We start from the raw sequence: 24,039 nt of genomic DNA on the forward strand, positions 1-24,039 counted from the left end.
GCCCACGTCCCTGAGTATACCGTGTGGTGCTCACCCGTATGGCTGGTGACTTGGGGCCTTCTGTTAGCCTCCGCTCCTGGATGGCGGCACTGGTCCCTTCTTTGTGACTGAGCCTCCGGGCTTCTATGGCCAGAGGACCTGGAATCCCCTGCCGGCTGGTTTCTGCTGCTGGGTGTATATCAGTCCCCACAGCCTCGGACTCCTGTGTCCGGCTTTAGTAACTTCAGCCAGGGCGAGCTATATCTCTGCTCACAGCTAGTGTTGAGCGATACCTTCCGATATCAGGAAATATCGTATCGGATTGGATCGGGCCGATACCCAAAAAGTATCGGATATCGCCGATTCCGATACCGGAAACCAATGCAAGTCAATGGGACACAAATATCGGAATGAAAATAAACCCTTTCTTTCCTTGTAGGTTAATTCTACATGAAGTAAAACAACTAAGAATAATGTAGAATGACATGAAAAGCCGGCAATTCATCAGCGGCATACACCGGTACCCGACAATTTACAACAGAAAGAATAGAGCTTCACACATAGATTAGATAGATAGAAACATGTCAGTCACATATATATGAAGTACAGTGACAGTGTTGCTTACTGTACTTGTCATTTAGTGTAAAGGATTTATTAAAAAAAATATTAGTGTTTTCGTGCACCGTCTCTTTAAAAAAGCCGGCCGGCAATTCAGCAGCGGTACCCGACAATTTATAACAGACAGAATAGAGCTTCACACATAGATTAGATAGATAGAAACATGTCAGCCACATATATAAGAAGTACAGTGACAGTGTTGCTTACTGTACTTGTCATTTAGTGTAAAGGATTTATTTAAAAAAATAATAGTGTTTTCATGCACCGTCTCTTTAAGAAAGCCGGCCGGCAATTCAGCATCTGTACCCGACAATTTAGAATAGAAAGAATAGAGAATCACACATAGATTAGATAGATAGAAACATGTCAGTCACATATATATGAAGTACAGTGACAGTGTTGCTTACTGTACTTGTCATTTAGTGTAAAGGATTTATTTAAAAAAATAATAGTGTTTTCATGCACCGTCTCTTTAAGAAAGCCGGCCGGCAATTCAGCATCTGTACCCGACAATTTAGAATAGAAAGAATAGAGAATCACACATAGATTAGATAGATAGAAACATGTCAGTCACATATATATGAAGTACAGTGACAGTGTTGATTACTGTACTTGTCATTTAGTGTTAAAATAAAGGATTTATTTAAAAAAAAATTGGCGTGGGGTTCCCCTTAATTTTAGGCTCTAGCGGAGGTTAAGCAGACAGCTGGGGCAAATGTTTGAAGCCTGGGAAGGGGGTAATACCCACGGAGCTTCCCAGGCTACTAATATCAGCCCCCAGCTGAATACCTAGCCTTTACTAGCTATTAAAATGGGGGAACCCCCCAAAAAAAATAACGTGGGGTCCCCCCTAATTTAATAGCTAGCACAGGCTAGGCAGACAGCTGGGGGCTGATATTAATAGCCCAGGAAGGGTGCCATGAATATTGGCCCCCTCCCAGGCTAGAAACACCAGCCGTCAGCCGCCCCAGAACGGGCTGCCCCCAACCACCAGCTGCCTATTTGTACCTAGCCGGACACAACAATATAGGGAAGCCCTTTTTTTCTTAATTATTCCATGAATTTCATGAATTTAAAAAAAAAAAACGTGGAGCTTCGCCCTATTTTTGTGTCCAGCCAGGTACAACTAGGCAGCTGGGGGCTGGAATCTGCAGCGCAGGGAGGCCCAAGCTTTCTGGGCCCCACCCGCTGCAAATTGCAGTCCGCAGCCGCCCCGGAAAATGGCGCGTTCATAGAAGCGCCATCTTCTGGCGCTGTACCCAACTCATCCAGGGCCCTGGTGCGGTGGCTCACTGGGTAATAAAGGGGTTAAGGCCAGCTTGGCATTATCAGCTGGCCCTAAGCCCGAAATTCATGGGGTCACGCCAATATTAGACATGACCACCATGAATTTCTAGTAAAGTATTTAAAAAAAACACAAACACCCAGAAAAAAGTCCTTTAATTGAAATAAACACACAATTCTTTATTGTTCTAAATTAAACCATACTTACCATCACGCCCATTCCAGCTGAAGCCAACGATCTCCTGCAATAAAAGAAAAATAATAAAGCAACCTCATCCTTACCTTTCCATGGCTCCCACGACGGCTCCAGCTCTGCTACATCGAGATGACAGGCTGGACCGCAGCAGAACGCTGCCATCCAGCCTGTCATCCCGCAGACACTGAGAAGCGCAGGCATACTTCCACTCCTCAGTGTCTGGCTGTGACGCCATCCAGATGAGCCGACAATGAACTCGGCTCACCTCATGTACGTCACTGACAGCGTGGGAGAATTCTCCTGCACTCAGCGCTTCAGCGTGAGAATTTTCCCACGCTGTCAGTGACGTGCATGAGGTGAGGTCATGTCCAATGAACTCGGCGCACCTCATGCACGTCACTGACAGCGTGGGAAAATTCTCACGCTGAAGCGCTGAGTGCAGGAGAATTTTCCCACGCTGTCAGTGACGTGCATGAGGTGAGCTGAGTTCATTGGACATGACCTCCGCTCATCTGGATGCCGTCACAGCGAGACACTGAGGAGCGCAAGCATGCCTGCGCTTCTCAGTGTCTGCGGGATGACAGGCTGGATGGCAGCGTTCTGCTGCGGTCCAGCCTGTCATCTCGATGTAGCAGAGCTGAAGCTGTCCTGGGAACCATGGAAAGGTAAGGATGAGGTTGCTTTATTATTTTACTTTTATTGCAGGAGATCGTTGGCTTCAGCTGGAATGGGCGTGACTGTAAGTATGGTTTAATTTAGAACAATAAAGAATTGTGTCTTTATTTCAATTAAAGGACTTTTTTCTGGGTGTTTGTGTTTTTTTTAAATACTTTACTAGAAATTCATGGTGGTCATGTCTAATATTGGCGTGACCCCATGAATTTCGGGCTTAGGGCCAGCTGATAATGCCAAGCTGGCCTTAACCCCTTTATTACCCAGTGAGCCACCGCACCAGGGCCCTGGATGAGTTGGGTACAGCGCCAGAAGATGGCGCTTCTATGAACGCGCCATTTTCCGGGGCGGCTGCGGACTGCAATTTGCAGCGGGTGGGGCCCAGAAAGCTTGGGCCTCCCTGCGCTGTGGATTCAAGCCCCCAGCTGCCTTGTTGTACCTGGCTGGACACAAAAATAGGGCGAAGCCCAACGTATTTTTTTTTTTAAATTATTTCATGAAATTCATGGAATAATTAAGAAAAAAAGGGCTTCCCTATATTGTTGTGTCCGGCTAGGTACAAATAGGCAGCTGGTGGTTGGGGGCAGCCCGTTCCTGCCTGCTGTACCTGACTGGACACAAATATAGGGCGAAGCCCCACATAATTTTTTTTTAATTATTTCATGAATTTCCTGAAATAATTAAAAAAAAATTGACGTGGGGCTTTGCACTATATTTGGGTCCAGCCAGGTACAGCAGGCAGGAACGGGCTGCCCCCAACCACCAGCTGCCTATTTGTACCTGGTTGGACACAACAATATAGGGAAGCCCTTTTTTTCTTAATTATTCCATGAATTTCATGAAATAATTAAAAAAAAAAAAACGTGGAGCTTCTCCCTATTTTTGTGTCCAGCCAGGTACAACTAGGCAGCTGGGGGATGGAATCTGCAGCGCAGGGAGGCCCAAGCTTTCTGCCCCCTGCTGAAAATTGCAGTCCGCAGCCGCCCCGGAAAATGGCGCGTTCATAGAAGCTGGATGCTGTACCTGGCTGGCATACAAAAATATGGCGAAGCCCACGTCAAAAGTTTTGGGAAAAATTAATTAAAAAATAAATAATAATTTAGGGACTGCATCTTTATTAACTGCTCAAATGTCATTTAGTGTTAAAATAATGGATTTATTTTAAAAAAAAATGGCGTGGGATCCCCCATAATTTTAGTCTCTAGCGGAGGTTAAGCAGACGGCTGGGGCAGATGTTTGAAGCCTGGGAAGGGGGTAAAACCCACGGAGCTTCCCAGGCTACTAATATCAGCCCCCAGCTGAATACCTAGCCTTTACTAGCTATTAAAATGGGGGACCCCCCCAAAAAAAATGACGTGGGGTCCCCCCTATTTTAATAGCTAGCAAAGGCTAGGCAGACAGCTGGGGGCTGATATTAATAGCCCAGGAAGGGTGCCATGAATATTGGCCCCCTCCCAGGCTAGAAACACCAGTCGTCAGCCGCCCCAGAAATGGCGCATCCATAGGATGCGCCAACTCTGGCACTTAGCCTCGCTCTTCCACGCTGCCCTGGTGCGGTGGCAGGGGGTAATAGTGGTGGGGTTCATGTCAGCGCCAGCTGCCATGAAGCCCAGGTTAGTAATGATGGGCGTCTATAAGACACCCCCATTACTAACCTACAAAGTGTTAAAAAGAAAAAACACACTACACCCAGAAAAAAATAATTTATTTGAAATAAAACACACAATTTTATTTAATTCTTAGTTTACTAAAAATAATAGTTACCTGTCCACGTTCCTGCGCTGATCTCCCATGCACAGCTGTCACATCTGGAGATGGTGACAGCTGTGCATGGCTGCTGTAAGCTCACGCTGCCGGGAACACGTCCGCTCCCGGCAGCGGGAGCCACTGACTGAGGTCACCGGAGTGCATTCAGGCAGCGCAGCTCCGGAGACCTCCTTTACGGCACTGCTGTACCGTGGGAATTTCTCACGATACAGCAGGGCCGTAAAGGAGCTAACCGGAGCAGCGCTGCCTGAACTCCGGTGAACCCTTACGGCCCCGTCATTCTAGCGGCGGCAGCGGTTCAGAGCGGTCACATTCTATGTGGCTGCTCTGAACTGGAGATCTTCGTGGGACACTCGTGGACTGCTACGGAGGGGTAAGGATAAGGTTGTGGTTTATTATTTTATATTTTATTACAGGAGATCGATGGCTTCGGGGAATTAGGTGTCTTGGTGAGTATAGGTGTAGTTTTTTATTTTTTACTTTATTTTAGGTGGCGATCGGCGGGGACAGGTAATGTATGAACTAATTTCTTTTAGGTAACCACTGGCCACCAATGACATGTATTTAACATTTATTGGGGACACAGTAGGGCAATTTAAATAGCAGGATCAGGCTGATGGGAACTACTGCTCCCATCGAGCTGATCCTGCTGGCAGGAGTGGACGGGGGACAGACATAGGCCGATGGGAGTAGTAGTGTCACATCGGCCTATGTCTGCCTGCACGCACACACCCGCACACACACCGCACACACCCGCACACATCGCACAGACACCGCGCACACCCGCACAAACATCGCGCACACACCCCGCACACACACTAATCATGACGGGTCTGGGAGGTGAGGCTGACCTGTGCGGCCGTGGGAAAGTTCATGTGAGTTCATGCAGTCAAGCATGAACTCACATGAACCCTCTGAGGGCAACGCGGCGACTTCAAATGAACAGCTGATCGGCATCACCTGATACCTCAGCTGTTCATTTGAAATAACCGGCGGGAAAGCGCAGCACAGAACGGGAAAGCCGGCGGTGAAGTCTTTTCACTGCCGGCTTCCCCGCCCGGGTCCTTCACTCCCCGCTCCTTGGAGCTGCGCTCCCCGCCCGGTCCTAACTTACGATCGGGATGGGAGGTGGCGAGGGGAGCGGAGGATCGGGGTGGGAGGCTGCGGGGAAGCAGTATGGGGCTGTGTGATTGTTTAAAAGCCGGCTGCTTTATACCGCCCGCCGGCTTTTAAACAATCAGGAGAATTCTCCCCCGCTGGGATGGCATTCTGATGACAGGCTGGATCGCGCTGCCATCCAACTTGTCATCCTTCACAGACACTGCAGAGCGCAGGCATTATGGGAACTTCCGATTCCGGTATCCGATATTGTAAAAGTATCGGAATTAAGTATCGGAATTCCGATACCGCGAATATCGGCCGATACCCGATATTACAGTATCGGAATGCTCAACACTACTCACAGCCCCTGGCCTTCAGCTGCTGCTCCTACAGAGCTCCTGTTCTCACTTTCCCTTTCCAGGCTCTGACTGCTCTGCTTGTTCTGCAGGCTCTGTCTGACCTAATCCCGCCCCAGACCCAGTTTATAAGGGCAGATTCCTCCCCTCCCAGGTCTGGGTGGGCCGTGTTGCATGTTTAGGGCTCCTGACCAGAGAAACCTCCCACTTGCTCTCAGACATAATATCTCTATTACTGTGGTAACCAGACCCCTGGGGTGCCACACTGACAGGCTGACTCTTATAAAAATGAACAAGGGCTGGATTGGGTTAGACTTCTCAACACCACCGAATGATAGCAGCGTAACATAAACTCAAATCCAGTGTCTTTTCTTGGGAGGTGTATTCCCATGCACCTTTTCACACCCACACATGGGTATACGCTTCCTGATTTTGGCTATTTGCTCTTCTCCTCCTCCTTCTCCTCATCCTCCACCACCATATCACCAGGGTGACCGCGGTCCATGATGCAACACCCACATAATTTTTTTAAAGGGTGTTTGACTCGCCCCTGGGCCGTGGGGCACTCGGAGCCGGGCAATAGGGAGACGGTGGGGGTAGCAGTGGCGACCCGGTTCCGTGGCTCAGGGTGGTCAGACCAGTGGTAGTCCTTTAGCAGTCCTAAGTGATGTCCGACTACGCCACCCGTGGATTGCGGTTATTATGAACCGCCGCTGCAAGGCAGACCGCTGGGGCTGATGATGTATGCAGCTGAGGTAGTGTGACTCCCCACGGGAAGAGTGCAGCCCCAGGGCAGTGTAGTGGATGGTGGGGGTGATGGTGCAGAGAGTCCCAGTGCCGTTAGTGCTGGAGGAGCGAAAGAGTACACAGACAACGTACTGCAGTCCAATGTCTTTTACTCACATTTCATGTACGCCGGGTCACTTCTGTCAGCAATGACCGCCCGAGCCATGCTGCGTCCACCAGGTGAGGGGCTCGGTCAAACCCAGGCAGTTCAGGAGCATGGCACAGGACCCCCTTCAATCCTTTCTCTGGCCTGCCTCACCAGTGACCCACTTTTGTCCAGCTGCCGCGGACTTGTGCGGGTAAACGTGGTTCCCGTTCCCCGCTGTCCTATATGGTGCCTTCCTAGCAGGTTTGATGAGGTGTCGCACCAATAAATGATCACGACCTCCGGTCTTTGGCTGAGGGCTGTTTCTCCTCCACCAACTTGGGATCCGGTACCCTTAATCTGCCTGACCCTTCACCCTGTATTCTCGTGGGTTCTTAGGGTCCCTTCTGCCGTCTTGTTCCTAAGCCCTTCTGTTTCTCTCTTTCTCTTCTGTTCCTTTCTGTTCTTGTTCCTTTCTGTTCCTGGCCTTCACTCTAGGCCTGCCTCGTGGAGCTGGGCCCAGACTGAGCCACAGCTCCCTGTCAGCCCTCTCTGGCTGAACTCCTTCTCTTACTCCACTCACTGATCTTCTCTTCTTCTCTTCTCTCTGTGCTGGCTGGGCCTCAGAGGCTAGGCCCGCCTACGGAGAAGAGCCCCTTGCAGAGGCCCCCACTCCGTCACTTCTTCTCTCTGACTGAACACTGTTCTAAGATGGTGCCCACCTTTTATACCTCCCTCTAGAACATGAGCCCAGGTGACCAGCAACCAATGGGCTCCTATCTACGCTCAGGAACCAACCCCTAACTGCTCCTACATCACTGGGTATTCCTACCCCCTCCCCACTCCAGCCAGGGGCATGGTCTGTTGTGCCTGCATTTCTGTCTAATGGGAGCACCGTTGAGCTGTCCCTCGGAAATGGGGTGACTGTGCTGTATGCAGCTAACTGAACCCTGGTCCATACTCCATCCTTACCCGGGAGTGGAATATCACACCTCTGGCAGAGGTGCAATACCCCTGTAGCGGCCGAGCCCTTGGGGCGCTACATTTTTATGATGCCCGTAAAAAAAACATTTTATACAGTATGTTCATGTATACCCCCCAGGAGTAAATGTTTGTCAGCCCATACACTTAGTGCATGGCATTACAAGTATAGGAGGCCCGCTCCTTTCTAATGGTAAAAAATTTTTATGATGCGCTCCTCCACGTCTCTTCCAAGGGCCATTGAAGTGCCTCCAAATTTTTGGCAGCCCTTGCAGTCACTGCATAGTCCAACACTATGGGAGATTCTCTCCTTTCTAATGGGAATTTGTCATTACTGTGGCCTGGTCTATGTGTCTTTAAATTCTTAGTGGGTTTTTTCCTAAACTTGGTCAGCCGTTGGACTCACTGCATACCCTATAACTGTATAGCAGACCCTCTCCTTTCTAATGGGAACATGTCATATCTTGTTACTGTGGCCCTGCTCTGTGTGTCTTTAAATTCTTAGTGGGGATTTTCCTAAAATCTGTCAGCCGTTGGACTCACTGCATACCCTATAACAGTATAGCGACCCTATCATTTCTAATGGGAATTTGTCGTACCTTGTTACTGTGGCCCTGCTCTGTGTGTCTTTAAATTCTTATTGGGGTTTTTCATTAAAATTTGTCAGCCGTTGGATTCACTGCATACCCTATAACTGTATAGCAGACCCTCTACTTTCTAATGGGAACATGTCGTACCTTGTTACTGTGGCCCTGCTCTGTGTGTCCTTAAATTCTTAGTGGGGTTTTTCCTAAAATCTGTCAGCCGTTTGACTCACTGCATACCCTATAACAGTATAGCCGACCCTATCATTTCTAATGGGAATTTGTCGTTACTGTGGCCCTGCTCTATGTGTCTTTAAATTCTTAGTGGGTTTTTTCCTAAAATTGGTCAGCTGTTGGACTCACTGCATACCCTATAACTGTATAGCAGACCCTGTCCTTTCTAATGGGAGCATGTCGTACCTTGTTACTGTGGCCCTGCTCTATGTGTCTTTAAATTCTTATTGGGGTTTTTCATTAAAATTTGTCAGCCGTTGGATTCACTGCATACCCTATAACTGTATAGCAGACCCTCTACTTTCTAATGGGAACATGTCGTACCTTGTTACTGTGGCGCTGCTCTGTGTGTCCTTAAATTCTTAGTGGGGTTTTTCCTAAAATCTGTCAGCCGTTGGACTCACTGCATACCCTATAACAGTATAGCCGACCCTATCATTTCTAATGGGAATTTGTCGTTACTGTGGCCCTGCTCTATGTGTCTTTAAATTCTTAGTGGGTTTTTTCCTAAAATTGGTCAGCTGTTGGACTCACTGCATACCCTATAACTGTATAGCAGACCCTGTCCTTTCAAATGGGAGCATGTCGTACCTTGTTACTGTGGCCCTGCTCTTTGTGTCTTTAAATTGTTAGTGGTTTTTTTCAAAAATTTTGGCCACCCTTGCAGTCACAGCATGGGCATAAACACTATAGAAGACCCGCTCCTTTATAATGGGAACATTTTTTTTACTGAGACCCTCCTCTATGTCTCTTCAAAGGGGTATTAGGTTGCGTCCAAATTTTTGACAACCCTTGCAGTCACTGGATGTGCAATAACAGTATAGGAGACCCACTTGTTAATAATGGGAACAACAAAGCATAGCCCTCTGATGGCTCTCTAACAATAGCTAGGGCCGACTGCTGGCCTTTTAAGAATAGTAAGGGCCGTCTGATATCCCTATAAAAATAGGCTTTATGACTTTCAGAGTCCCTCCATCATAAATAAAACAGGATGTGTCTGATGTCACCACATTGCCAGATGAGGTTGTAAAATGTTAAAATGACATTTCCCGGTGAATGAATTTGTCATAAAAAAAAAACATAAAAAAACATAACAATAGGATCTTTCTTTAGTATAAAAAACAGCATCACCAATTTAACCTCAATGTAATCACATTGTTCAGCTCATGCACCTCCTCCTCCATCTCCGAAATGACCACATCAGTCACAAGCTGACAGCACTGCAGCACTGCCTTGGCCAAACAGCAACAGGCTGTGCTGAAGATAACATGCTTAATGCTTAATTGACAAACCGCCCAGCGCTGCATAGTTGTTGAAAGCTGTAACACAGCAGCTTGATCTGTGGCTCTCACCGCTGAACATACAGCCAGGCATGGTCGTGTGTTACAATGGGCGGAACCTGGTGACGGAGAAATGACAACCGGGGTAGATACGGTTTCCCTCTATGCCAGTCCTTTCACAGAGCTAAAGAATATGGCTGTGGTGAAATACAACTCCCACTGAGAAGCTGTTTCAGATTGAAAAACATTGTGCCCACCAGAGGATTTGTTTCTGAGGGCTAACCTTTCTCACCCGCTCAAGAGCCCCATAGCAGCTGCAAAGTTAGCGCTATCATGAACTCTCCTGAGGTAGAAGCCAAGGCACACCAGAGAATTCTCTGGTGGGACTGTCCAACCCTGCCGAGAAGCAGTCCTGGCTAAGAAAAGTGTGTGGGAAGATTCCAGGACACTCTATTTTTACTGAGGAGGAAACACACGCAAACATGGGGAGAACATACAAATTTCATGCAGATGTTGTCCTTGCTGGGATTTGAACCCAGGATCCCAGTGCTGCAAGACTTCAGTGCTAACCACTGATCCAATGTGCTGCCGTTCACCCTCTAATATCTAACAGGCTGGAGAAACTTGAACCTACTGCCACTCTATCATCAGCTCCTTTGTGAGAAAATGTATTTGGGCAGCCACTCAGTCTACCAAATAAAATTCCAGAGAAGGAAATTGAGGATGGCTTCGCTACTGGTACTGGGGGCAGTGCTAATACCATGGTGTTGTACCATAGTTTGCTGGAAATATTCCAGGCTGGTAGGAGGCAAGAAAATTCCCACAGAAAAGTACCAGCAGTAATGTTCAGGCCACATTTCAAGTGCAAGCAGCTTTAGAGGACTTCCTGGGAGAAATGACACGCAGGGTAGATACGGTTTCCCTCTATGCCAGTCCTTTCACTGAGCTAAATACAACTCTTATCAAAAAAAGTTGTGGACTGGCTCCGTACCGTCCCTGGCCACATTCACCTGTCCACGTGTTTGTGGTTAGGCAGTCCTTCTTAGTAAGTGCACTGGGTAGGGCATGGGTAATGTTGTGGGACCCGTGCTTGTGGAAGGCGGAGGCGATACCGGGAAAAATACTGGCGGCTGGGGACTAGTGTTGAGCCACCCCCGTAGTGTTCGAGTTCGGTTCGGTTCGTCGAACACCCGTGTGTTCGCCGAACTGTTCGTCGAACTGTTCGTTGAACACCTTCGAACACCGTTAAAACCAATGGCAGGCAAACAAAAACACATAGAAACACATAGAAAACACCTTCAAAGGTGTCCAAAAGCTGACAAACTGTTCAGAAGACACAACTAACACATGGAAAAGTGACAAGTACATATAGTCATGCGAAAAGAAAAGAGGTGGAGGAGTAAAAGGAGGGGGAGACACAGATATAGGCATGTCATGCCCTTCTAAAATCCAAAAAGTGAGAAGCCGACACGTTCAGTCCGCTCCTGCCCGTGCCACCTCCGTGTCGCCGGGTTTGTGCCAGAGCCGCGGTGAACCCTGACGGACAGCCCCCCTCTCCCAATACTGGTGCCTGTCCGCTGGTGGGTCGAGCGAGCCCCCCTGTGGTGGAGGCAGCTCTAAGCTTTTTAATTTAAATTGTCTCTCTAATTTGAATAAATACACTTTAAATCCATTTACAAGGATCTATTGGAGGGCAAGTCTCATGCCAGCAGCCGCGTAATTCCAGCTCCAGTAGCGTCCACTAAAGCTGCTGCAGTTAAAAAGCTTTTATAAGGATCGAGCTCGGCTGTCCACCGCAAGGCATCCTACTGCCAGTCCGAGCCCCTATGCCTTGGGGTGCCTCCTGATGCTCTTCACTGAGTATCCCATGGTCCCGAAGCATTTCCTTTGAAAAAATGAAGTGTCCAAACTACAGGTGGTGTAGCTTGCTTAACAGCCGGGATAATCCGCTGACTAGCAGACCCTGCTACTAGGCACAAAGTATTTCCTGGGCTAGATGCAGTTAAAAATTTGTAATTAGATACTCTCGTTGGATGCTGAGAAAGCATTCCATAGAGTCTCCTGGCACGCCATATATGATTCTCTTAAAAAGCTTGGGGTAGGGGTCTAGGGGACCCTTTTATAGCCAAAATCACGGCCCTGTATCGCAATACGTCACCTAGGCTGAAGATAAATGGAACTGTAGCACCCTGAGGGCTCGGTTGCTACAGAGGTATTGCACCTCACCCAGAGGTGTGATATCTCACTCTCAGGTAAGGATGTAGTGTGGATCAGGACCCGACACCTGCATGCATTACACCACATTGCCGTGGGGCAGGGCGACCAATATGCCCCTGAGATGGGCACGACAGTCCCTGTCCCTGGCTGGAGTGGGGGGAGGGAACACTGAGGAAGGGGAACCCTGTAGTGCAGGAGCAGGGAGGAAGCAGTTCCTGGGTGCATTGAGAAGGGAGTATAAAAGGTGGGCACCATCTTAGTTCAGTGCAGAGAAGTCTGAGCAGAAGTGGCAGGGAGCAGGGGCTCTGCATGAGCTCTGCTCCGGCGGAGGCGGGCCTAGTAACAGAGGCCCAGGCCTGGAAGAGGGAGAAGGAAGGAAGAGGAGCGGAGAAGGCTCCAGGAACGAGGAACGAAGGGATCTCAGGGGTGCGGACGGGCGAGTCGCCACCGCACGCCCGAATCCATCTGCGTGGAGGGGTCAGGCCAAAGGGGGAGACCGGTCCCCGAAACTAGTGGAGGCAGGAAACGACCCTCAGCTAGAAACAGGAGGCTGTGACATTTTATGTGACGCAGCCCCTCGCTACACCCGCTAGGAAGGCACCACATAGGGTCAGGGAAACTGGCGCCAAGTTTACCAAGAGGAGGCCCGAGGCAGCCGGACAGAAGGGTTGGTAAGAAAGGCCAGACAAAGGACACACAAAGGGGGTCCTGTGAAGCACTCCAAAGTTATCTGGGAGTTGTCTGAGCCCCTCACCTGGTGAGCACAGTACGACGTGGGCAGCCGTTACCTGCAGACGTGGTCTGGATAATAAGAACTGTGATTAAAGGCCCTGGACTGCATCACTGACTCCGTGTCATTACTGCTGCTGCCCTGCACCATCACCCCCATCCTCCGCATACACTGCCCTGAGGCTATACTCCTCCCGTGGGGAGTTATGCTACGCTCTGCTGCACCCACAACACCAGCCTCAGCGGTCTGCCCTGGAGCGGCGGTTCACTCTGACCGCAATCCACGGGTGGCGTAGTCGGACATTTAAACATCAAAACCACATAAATAGTTCCGCCACTGGTTTGACCGCCCTGAGCCACGGAACCGGGTTGCCGCCACGGAGACTACAACCACCAGCATCCACCAAAAAGGGTCCGGCTCCGGGTGTCCCAAGGCCCAGGGGGCGCGTCAGAACATTTTCATCACCTTTCACAATCACCAATGGGACAAGGCAGGGATGTTCTCTGTCCCCTCTCTTATACATCCTAGTGATGGAGCACCTGCTCTCATCAATTCGCCATAACCCCAATATTAGGTGGATTGAGGTGGGAGGCACCGAGTACAAGTGCTCTCTGTTTGCTGATGATGTCCTAGTATATATCACTCAATCACATATATCCATCCATGCTGTTATGGCTGAAATAGATCACTTTGTTACATGGTCAAATTTTAAAATCAATGCAGCGAAGTCTGAGGCCCTCGATGTCTCCCTCCCCAAATCCATATAGGATTCCATCCAGTCCAACTTTCCCTTTGCCTGGCCCTCACAGGGTATCAAATACTTAGGAATTCCTATTCATAGAGACCTCTCACATCTATGTTATCTTAATTTTGGGCCCTTTATTGAACAACTCCATACAGACCACGGTTGGCAAGTTAGAACTGTAAGATTCACTACGTGAACCACTGGTGTTTTGTGGAAAAGCACATGTACACTGTGTTCCAAATTATTATGCAAAAAGTGTTTAGGAGTGATAAGGGAAGAATTTGTTTGTTTGTCAGTTAAACTCATTGATGGTGATGTGTGTCAGGGCTCTTTATATCACTGTAAGCAATTGCAGACACCTGTGCTAATTAGTTTGGCAGGTGTGTCCAATGAAAGGCAAGACTACTTAAGAAGGCTGTCTCACATTATTAAGCAGCCTACATTTTCTGCCAAAATGGGAAAGAAAAAGGATGTGTCGGCTGCTGAGAAGCAACAAATTGTGGAGTGTTTAGGTCAAGGCATGACTACAATCAACATTGTGCGATGATCAGGATGAAGTGTCTTGGCAATCAAGAAGTATGTAGCTGATTCACAGTACACACGTGTGCGTGCTGATAAGGGCAAATTGAGGACTCTTTCCTACAGGCAATTACGTCAGGTTGAAAGAGCAGCGGCAAAAAAGCCTTGTCATAGCAGCAGACAAGTTTTTGAAGCTGCTTGTGCCTCCAACGTCCCCCGAACAACAAGATGCAGGGTCCTTCAGAGGTTTGCAGCTGTGCATACGCCATCCTGTCGACCTCCTCTATCCACTTCACACAAGCAGAAACGGCTCCAGTGGGCCAAACATTACATGAAGACTGATTTCAAAACTGTTTTGTTCACGGATGAGTGCCGTGCAGCGCTCGATGGTCCAGATGGATGGAGTGGAGGATGGCTGGTTGATGGACACCCCACGCAAACACGGCTACAGCGCCAACAAGGAGGAGGTGGAGTAATGTTTTGGGCTGGAATCATGGGGAGAGAGATTGTCGGCCCCTTTAGGATCCCTGAAGGCGCTAAAGATGAACTCCATAATGTATGTGGATTTTCTCAAACAGCACTTCCTGCCATGGTTCAAGAAGAAGAACCGTGTATTTCACAGCAAGATCATTTTTCTGCATGATAATGCACCATCTCATGCTGCACATAAAACATCTGCATCTCTGGCTGATATGGGCATAAAAGGGGACAAACTTATGGTGTGACCCCCATGCTCCCCTGACCTCTACCCCATTCAGAACCTTTGGAGCATCATTAAAAGGAGTGTCTATGATGGCGGGAGGCAGTTCACATCTAAGCAACAGCTCTGGGAGGGTATTCTGTCCTCATGCAAAACAATTGAAGCAGAAACCATCCAAAACCTGACAAATTCAATGGACGAGAGAGTTCAGAAGCTCCTTTCGAACAAGGGGTCCTATGTGAAAATGTAACATCACCTAGAATAAAGTTTTGAGTTGAAAACTGTTTGATTTCAGTTTCTAACAACCTGCTAATGCTTATAATTTCAAAAATGACCATTTTTTTGGTCTTTATTAAAATGAAAAGGTTGATCGAAAAGTTTGGGGGATCTAAGAGTGTGGCAACCCAGTAGTCATGATTACTTCGAATTCTGACAATATGAGGGTCATGCTGCAGGTAGTGCAGCAAGAAGGCACTTATGTGTCTTGCGCATCTCGGAGCCCCAAAATTATTTTCCGGGCTAGATGCAGCTAAAAATTATTATTAATTTTAAATCTGGTGAAGCTTTAGTATAGATGGCCTAATAGGATCAGTGCTGCACACTGCTACAAAGCCCAAATTATTTTCCAGTCAAGATACAGATAAACATGATTAGTAATTTTAAATCTGGTGGAGCTTATTATAGATGGCCTAATAGAATCAGTGCTGCACACTGCTACAAAGCCCAAATTATTTTCCAGCCAAGATACAGATAAACATGATTAGTAATTTGAAAGCTTAAAACGGTTGGTAGGGTGATTTTAACCAATCATCAAGCTTTTACTCTCCCCAGGATGACACAGGGGTAGAAAAGTCGTTTCGGATCCATGATTTGTTCATCTTTATGAACGTGAGTCTGTCTACATTATCAGTGGAGAGCCGCGTGCGCTTATCTGTCAGCACACCACCAGCAGCGCTGAACACACGTTCAGACAGAACGCTGGCTGCGGGGCATGACAAGATCTCCAAGGCGTAAGTGGCTAGCTCCGGCCATTTATCCAGATTGGAAGCCCAAAAAGAGCAAGGGTCCAGTGACACAGTCATGGCTTCAATGTTTACTTGGAGATACTCCTGTACCATCGTCTCTAGGCGTTGACTATGTGTCAGCCTTCTTGTCTCCTGTGGCCTTGCAAAGGATGGGCTAAAAAATGGTGAAATGATTCCGCAAAATTGATGTTACCAGCAGATACTGTGGTTCTGTTACGGTTTGAGTGCTGAACACTTGACGGTCCCACGGTTGGCAAGTTGGAACTGTGAGATTCACTACGTGCACCACTGGTATTTTGTGGAAAAGCACATGTAAGATTCTGCAACAGTCTCTGCTGATACTCCTGCATGCGTGCATCCCTTTCTATGGCAGGAATAATTTCTGCAAATTTACTTTTGTACCGGGGATCTAACAGTGTGGCAACCCAGTAGTCAGGATTATTTCTAATTCTCACAATTCGAGGGTCATGTTGCAGGTAGTGCAGCAAGAAGGCACTCATGTGTGTTGCGCATCCAGGAGCACCAAGTCCCTGTTGTGTTGGTGGCGAGGTAACAATCATGCTTCCTTCCTCTGTCCTCTCCCCCCAACCTCGCACAACAGAAATGTGATCAAGGTCTCCCTCATCTGATGAGTCTTCCATCAGTTCGTCCTCCACTTCTTCCTGGGCTCCTGCACCTTCCTCACTAGTTTGGCTGCTACCATGCGCCCTGGTAAAACCATCTCCCCCACCCTCACATGCCTGCTGCCTTGGTGCTGCCGACCGTCTGGACCTTGCAGATGTTAGCCCTTCCGCATACAACTCCTCCTCCTCTACTTCCTCCACCTCCTCTTGTGCCACCACCTGACTCCGAATTCTGTTTAACATGTGCTCCAGCATGTAAATCACCGGAATAGTCATGCTGATAATGGCATCGTCAGCACTAAACATCTTCGTCGCCATTTCAAAACTGTGCAGAAGGGTGCATAGGTCCCTGATCTGAGACCACTCCTCCAGCGTGATTTGCCCCACCTCTGGATCTCGTTGGCCCAGGCTATACGTCAGAACGTATTGCACCAGGGCTTGTCGGTGCTGCCACAGTCGCTGCAACATGTGCAGAGTTGAATTCCACCGGGTAGGCACATCGCATTTTAGCCGGTGAAGTGGCAGGCCCAACGACTTCTGTAGAGATGTAAGTCGCTGAGCTGCGGGATGCGAACGGCGAAAGTGAGCACACAGCGACCGTGCCCTCTGCAGAAGGCCATCTAGTCTGGGACAGTGGGCTAAAAATTGCTGGACAACCAGGTTCAACACGTGAGCCATACAAGGCACGTGTGTGACATTGCCCCGGCGAAGGGCCGCACCCAGGTTTGCAGCATTGTCGCACACGGCCTTCCCTGGTTTCAGGTCCAGTGGAGACAACCATTCATGAAATTGGTTCTCCAGAGCTGACCACAACTCCTCAGCTGTGTGACTCACATTTCCCAGACATTTCAATGTAAAAACCGCCTGATGACGTTGAGCCCTACTGCCAGCATAGTAAGGAGGTGTGCAGGATCCCTTCTGCGCAGTTAGAAAGCTTGTGGCATGACCAGACAGGCGTTGGGTGCAGGTGGAAGACCGAGAGGAGGTTGAGGAGGCAGAAGCAGTGGAGGAACTTTGACATAAAGAGGATTGACGCACAACTCGTGGGAACGGCAAGACTTGGACAGCAGCCCCTTGTCCTGCTGTCACCATAGTTACCCAGTGCCCAGTCAGCGACATGTAACGCCCCTGTCCATGCCTACTCGTCCAAGTGTCTGTGGTGAAATGCACCCTGTCACACACAGAGTTTCTCAAAGAAGCGGTGATGTTGTGTGCGACATGCCGGTGGAGCGCAGGCACACCTTTCTTTGAGAAGTAGTGCCGACTGGGCATCTGGTACTAGGGCACTGCGATGGACATAAGGTCTCGAAAATCCTCTGTGTCCACCAGGCGGAAAGGCAGCATTTCTGTAGCCAAGAGCTTGCAGATGGTGAAATTCAACCTCTTAGCTTTCTCATGGCTAGGAGGAAATGGTCTTTTACTTGTCCACATCTGAGGGACCGAGGGCTGGCTATTGTGCTTAGACGGGGTTGATAAGGGTGTCCCCGGCAAACTGCCGGTCTGTGAGGAAGATGCAGGCGGACATGTTAGGTTGCCTTGATCCAAAGGTGGTGCTATCGATGTCGGACAGCGCTCAACACCAGCTGGTGTTACCACCTCCAAAGAAAATGATGACCTGCCAATCACGCTGGCTGTTGCGGGTAAAGAGGTGGCAGGTCTGCGCCCCAAAACAGGTGTGACTGCTGTCCCCCCAGTCACAGAGGATGAAGAGGCCGCGGATGCACAAGATATGGCAGATGGTGGTTGGCCCGGCCGGCTAGGCCGCATTGTAGCACACTGAGCTTCCCACTGCAACTTATGCTTCATGTCCATGTGCCGGTTCATGCATGAAGTACTCAAACTATGTATTTTTTGGCCTCTACTTAGCTTTTGCTGACAAATGTTACAGATAACACGAGTTGGGTCATCTTTATCGATCTGAAAAAATGCCCAGGCTATGCAAGGCTTAGCACCCATGCGACCTGAAGAGCCACCACGACTTGTGGTGAGAGGCAGAGTTGTGTTTGAGGATGCAGTTGTTGACGTGCTTCCAGTACTACGTCTCTGTCCAGGAAGGCGCAACCTGACCTCGTCGTCACTAGCATCTTCCTCCACCTCCTCTGCTGACCTCATCTCTTGGCTGACTGTGGGTTGACAGTAAGTGGGATCTCCAACCTCATCATCATCACCCTGTGCGTTATCACACCCGTCGTCCTCAGAGCCAACCTGTTCCTGCCCTGACAAAAAACTAAAGTTGTCGCTCCAATCAGGTATTTGAGTCTTATCATCGTCTTCCTCATTGTCCCCACCAACAGGAGTTACAGTTTGGGAATGAGGGTCTACATTATGGTCAGAACCTTCTGCGTCTGGTCCTGGATCCGACTCATAAAGATTCTGGGCATCAGTGCAGATCATTTCCTCGTCTGGATTCACAGAAGCGCTGGAGTCGACCTCTGATTCCCAGGCTATAGTATGAGTAAACAGCTCTGCAGACTCAACCATCTGTTCTACCTCATACTCAGACGGGCAGCTGGAGATTTGGGAGCTGTGAGGAAGCAAGTGCGATTGGGGTGACACCTTTGAGGACTGGAGTATTTGTGATGTTGAAGTTGATGTGGAGGAGAGCCCACTTAAAGGAGCACTTGATATCCGTTGAAGCACCTGCTGTTTTTGTGCCTCATCTGGAATTTGTAGCGATTGGCGTGGCCGTAAGAAAGGGATCTTATCACATTGACCGCTAAAAGAAGTAGACATTTTAGTTTGGCTGGAAGATGGTCTTTCTTCTGCAGATGTTACTGTTGCTTTAACACCTACCCCACGGACACAACCTTTTTCCCCTTCCCAACACGCCTATTCCCCTTTCCACCAGCAGCAGGCCTTTTTCCACTCATTTTGGTGGTTAACTAATTAACAACTCTGGAGTTGTTTGCACAAAAAAACAATGGATGGGAACCGAGCAGAGCTGAGTGGCCAAACTGTGGTATTAGGCCAAAACTATTGGCTGGGTTAGATGCAGAAAAAAATTATATTCAATTTGCAACCTGATGGAGGTCAGTATAGATGGACTAATAGAGAAAGTCCCACACACTGCTAGAAGGCCAAATATTTTTTCAGAGCTAGATGCAGAAAAAAATATATTCAGTTTGCAACCTGATGGAGGTCTGTATAGATGGATTAATAGAACAAGTCCCACACACAGCTAGAAGCCCAATATTTTTTTAGAGGTAGATGCAGAAAAAAATATATTCAGTTTGCAACCTGATGGAGGTCAGTATAGATGGACTAATACAACAAGTCCCACACACAGCTAGAAGCCCAATATTTTTTTAGAGGTAGATGCAGAAAAAAATATATTCAGTTTGCAACCTGATGGAGGTCTGTATAGATGGATTAATAGAACAAGTCCCACACACAGCTAGAAGCCCAATATTTTTTCAGAGGTAGATGCAGAAAAAAATATATTCAGTTTGCAACCTGATGGAGGTCTATATAGATGGATTAATAGAACAAGTCCCACACACAGCTAGAAGCCCAATATTTTTTCAGAGGTAGATGCAGAAAAAAATATATTCAGTTTGCAACCTGATGGAGGTCTGTATAGATGGATTAATAGAACAAGTCCCACACACAGCTAGAAGCCCAATATTTTTTCAGAGGTAGATGCAGAAAAAAATATATTCAGTTTGCAACCTGATGGAGGTCAGTATAGATGGATTAATAGAACAAGTCCCACACACAGCTAGAAGCCCAATATTTTTTCAGAGGTAGATGAAGAAAAAAATATATGCAGTTTGCAACCTGATGGAGGTCAGTATAGATGGCCTAATACAACAAGTCCCACACACAGCTAGAAGCCCAATATTTTTTCAGAGCTAGATGCAGAAAAAAATTATATTCAATTTGCAACCTGATGGAGGTCTGTATAGATGGATTAATAGAACAAGTCCCACACACAGCTAGAAGCCCAATATTTTTTTAGAGGTAGATGCAGAAAAAAATATATTCAGTTTGCAACCTGATGGAGGTCAGTATAGATGGACTAATACAACAAGTCCCACACACAGCTAGAAGCCCAATATTTTTTTAGAGGTAGATGCAGAAAAAAATATATTCAGTTTGCAACCTGATGGAGGTCTGTATAGATGGATTAATAGAACAAGTCCCACACACAGCTAGAAGCCCAATATTTTTTCAGAGGTAGATGCAGAAAAAAATATATTCAGTTTGCAACCTGATGGAGGTCAGTATAGATGGACTAATACAACAAGTCCCACACACAGCTAGAAGCCCAATATTTTTTCAGAGGTAGATGCAGAAAAAAAAATATTCAGTTTGCAACCTGATGGAGGTCAGTATAGATGGATTAATAGAACAAGTCCCACACACAGCTAGAAGCCCAATATTTTTTCAGAGGTAGATGAAGAAAAAAATATATGCAGTTTGCAACCTGATGGAGGTCAGTATAGATGGCCTAATACAACAAGTCCCACACACAGCTAGAAGCCCAATATTTTTTCAGAGCTAGATGCAGAAAAAAATTATATTCAATTTGCAACCTGATGGAGGTCTGTATAGATGGATTAATAGAACAAGTCACACACACAGCTAGATGCCCAATATTTTTTTAGAGGTAGATGCAGAAAAAAATATATTCAGTTTGCAACCTGATGGAGGTCAGTATAGATGGACTAATACAACAAGTCCCACACACAGCTAGAAGCCCAATATTTTTTTAGAGGTAGATGCAGAAAAAAATATATTCAGTTTGCAACCTGATGGAGGTCTGTATAGATGGATTAATAGAACAAGTCCCACACACAGCTAGAAGCCCAATATTTTTTCAGAGGTAGATGCAGAAAAAAATATATTCAGTTTGCAACCTGATGGAGGTCTGTATAGATGGATTAATAGAACAAGTCCCACACACAGCTAGAAGCCCAATATTTTTTCAGAGGTAGATGCAGAAAAAAATATATTCAGTTTGCAACCTGATGGAGGTCAGTATAGATGGACTAATACAACAAGTCCCACACACAGCTAGAAGCCCAATATTTTTTCAGAGGTAGATGCAGAAAAAAATATATTCAGTTTGCAACCTGATGGAGGTCAGTATAGATGGACTAATACAACAAGTCCCACACACAGCTAGAAGCCCAATATTTTTTCAGAGGTAGATGCAGAAAAAAATATATTCAGTTTGCAACCTGATGGAGGTCTGTATAGATGGATTAATAGAACAAGTCCCACACACAGCTAGAAGCCCAATATTTTTTCAGAGGTAGATGCAGAAAAAAATATATTCAGTTTGCAACCTGATGGAGGTCTGTATAGATGGATTAATAGAACAAGTCCCACACACAGCTAGAAGCCCAATATTTTTTCAGAGGTAGATGAAGAAAAAATATATGCAGTTTGCAACCTGATGGAGGTCAGTATAGATGGACTAATACAACAAGTCCCACACACAGCTAGAAGCCCAATATTTTTTCAGAGCTAGATGCAGAAAAAAATTATATTCAATTTGCAACCTGATGGAGGTCAGTATAGATGGACTAATAGAATGATGCTATGCCCAAAAGATTTTACTTCACTAGGTGCAGTAAAAAAATTGGTATTCTATACACAGGTGGTATATCTTGCAACACAGATAGGCTACTCCACTGACTAACACACTCTGCAATAGGCCAAAAAGGATTAGCTTTGCTAGATTCAGCCAAATGCTGTGAAAAAAACTTGCACAGCACTGGCACAGACCTGCCTGGCAAAAACTGATAGGAACTGATGTAACCTAGTCCTGAAAAGGACTGCAATTACAATTAGTCTTTACTCCCACAATCTATCTATTTAAGAGCACAGACCTGCCTGATAAAAGTCGTAGGAAATGCTGTAACCTAGTCCTTAAAAGGACTGCAATCACAACTATTCCCTACTCCCAAGCTATCTGTAGATTTGTGCGAAAATTGGCTTGAAATTAACAAGGTATAGCGCACACAGCAACAGCGGTGCCGTCTAACACGCAGCTGCAGCAGTGAGAAAATGGTGGCGACGGGGAAAATGGCTTGGTCTTATAGGGCAAGGACATGTGACATACACTGCCAATGACACATGCCCTTGCTTGTGTGAAAAAAAGCACTTCGCTCCGTGTGTGCGCTGCTGATAGGCTGACAGATTGCACCTCCCCACTGTAAATGCGGGAAAGAGAAAAAAAAAATGGAGATCTTCATTGTTCCTGCAGAGATCCATCCCCTGCCCCTCCCCCCGCCCCGCTGTACACTCAAACTGCGTATTAACATTAATTTTCATCATTACTGAGAAAAAATCCAGTTATGATTTTGGTGCACGAACAGTTATCGAACATAACCTCGAACAGCCGAATTTTTCTCAAATTGTTCGTGTTCGCCGAACGGCTCGAACACCGCCCAAAACAGCTCGAATTTGAGATTGGCGAACAGTTTGAGTAGAACAACGCTCATCTCTACTCAAGACCTGTAACTTTTTTCTGTGTGCGCATTTTTTGTCCATAGTTATTATTGTATATATTTCGCATTTATAGATCAATATTTTGAGAGATATTTTCTTATATCTGATTATGCATTTATACTATGATCTCATATAATCATGTTATACTTCATGCTTTTCTTAAAGATATACTATATTTATTTTGTCATGGTCAATTAACTTATTTATATATAACTCTGACTTATATATAATTGGCTATCGCCTATACCCCTTAGATATATATATACACATTTGGGATATGCTATTATTGACAGTTTACCCCATTATGCTAGTTTCTTTTTCTCTCCGGTTGTATTTGACTATATATGTCTGTGGACTGGGCGGTACGCATGGCTTCACTGTTCTCTGTGGTGTCCTCACTGACCGTATCAATATGTGCTCCATGACGCGCGGTCACGTGGTTCCCCACTTGCTTGCTGCGTCATGGATCACATGACGAGTTTGCCGTGGATGCGGCGGTGTAGTGGTGATTGCCATGTGTCATGCCACACCCTCCCCACACCCATTGGCGGAGAGACTACACACCCCCTTTTCTATTGGCTCAAGGGTTTCTAAACCCTACCCACCTTCATTGACGCCACCTCCTGACGAAGGCAGCCGTGCTGAAACGCGCATTAGAGTGAGTGCCATTGAGGACCGTGTTCACATCCACTGTGGCTGTAAGTATTCTATAGGATTCATGATACACTCTTTTTGCTGCCGTTCTTTAATCTTTTTTCCTACTTAGGTGCATTTTCTAGGCTTTAATATGTATTAGGATATACTTTTACCCTGTAGCCTAAGGGGTCAGGGCACTGATACCACTAATAAAGATCTGCTACCCCCGGTATGAGCTATCTATATTAGTAACTATATATAGACAGCGGTATGACTAACCTCTTATATAGCAACTGCTTCTGACCTACCTCATAAGCACCTGCACTTTCATTGAATGCTTCATTGCATTTTAACAATATATTCTTATTTTTTTGGTAGCCCAATTATGTATTTACATCAGAAAAGAATCATGTTAATTTGTCTCATGCTCATTAGTGCTCCTCCATTGTTTTACTATTAACT

This window comes from Phyllobates terribilis, unplaced genomic scaffold (assembly GCF_046119375.1).
Source record: "Phyllobates terribilis strain yellow unplaced genomic scaffold, ASM4611937v1 Scaffold_35__1_contigs__length_13245226, whole genome shotgun sequence".
Classification (NCBI taxonomy): Eukaryota; Metazoa; Chordata; class Amphibia; order Anura; family Dendrobatidae; genus Phyllobates; species Phyllobates terribilis.